This window comes from Oryzias melastigma, linkage group LG2 (assembly GCF_002922805.2).
Source record: "Oryzias melastigma strain HK-1 linkage group LG2, ASM292280v2, whole genome shotgun sequence".
NCBI lineage: Eukaryota > Metazoa > Chordata > Actinopteri > Beloniformes > Adrianichthyidae > Oryzias > Oryzias melastigma.
Window position 1 is genome coordinate 18,434,143 of NC_050513.1, and position 583 is coordinate 18,434,725.

The window sequence follows — 583 nt, forward strand, 5'->3', positions numbered from 1 at the left end:
ATAATCAGAGGATAGTTATGATCCAGAGCAGGTGTTTATTCTTTGAAGGAGGAAGCGGACACTATTGCTGCTGCGGTACAGTCTTTTGTTCTTAATTACAAAAAAAACAACAAAAAAAATCTTTGTGTTGAGCTATACTCCAATATTCTTTAATAAATGTTTCACAAATCTTGATCGCAAATTTTTTTGATAAGTATGGACTGATAACAGACATCCTTTGACCATGGGATTTGGCAGTATTCGCGGATTGGACATATTCGCGTATGTCCCTAACTCCCGCGAATAAGGGGGACTATAGTGTGAATGTTTCTGTATGTATGTATGTGTGTGTGTGTATGTATGTATGTATATATATATATATATATATATATATATATATATATATATATATATATATATATATATATATATATATATATATATACACTAGAGAGAGAGAGTGTGAGAGAGATAGGTGTGTATGTATATAAATATCTATATATATGTATATGTATCTATGTGTATTTATATATTTATATGTTTTTTAATATATGCATCTATATCTGTGTGTTTGTATATGTATCTACATGTATTTATATATATA

General features: G+C 28.1%; 1 long non-coding RNA gene across 1 annotated transcript in view; it reads left to right on the plus strand.

The window, feature by feature from the left end:
* The window catches only part of LOC118599604, a 1,423-nt gene extending 1,313 nt beyond the window's left edge, over window positions 1-110 (plus strand). Inside the window, exon 2 of the long non-coding RNA XR_004949018.1 lies at window positions 32-110. This is a non-coding gene — a long non-coding RNA (uncharacterized LOC118599604). The remainder of the gene's footprint in view (window positions 1-31) is intronic.
* The last annotated feature ends 473 nt before the right edge of the window (window positions 111-583 follow it).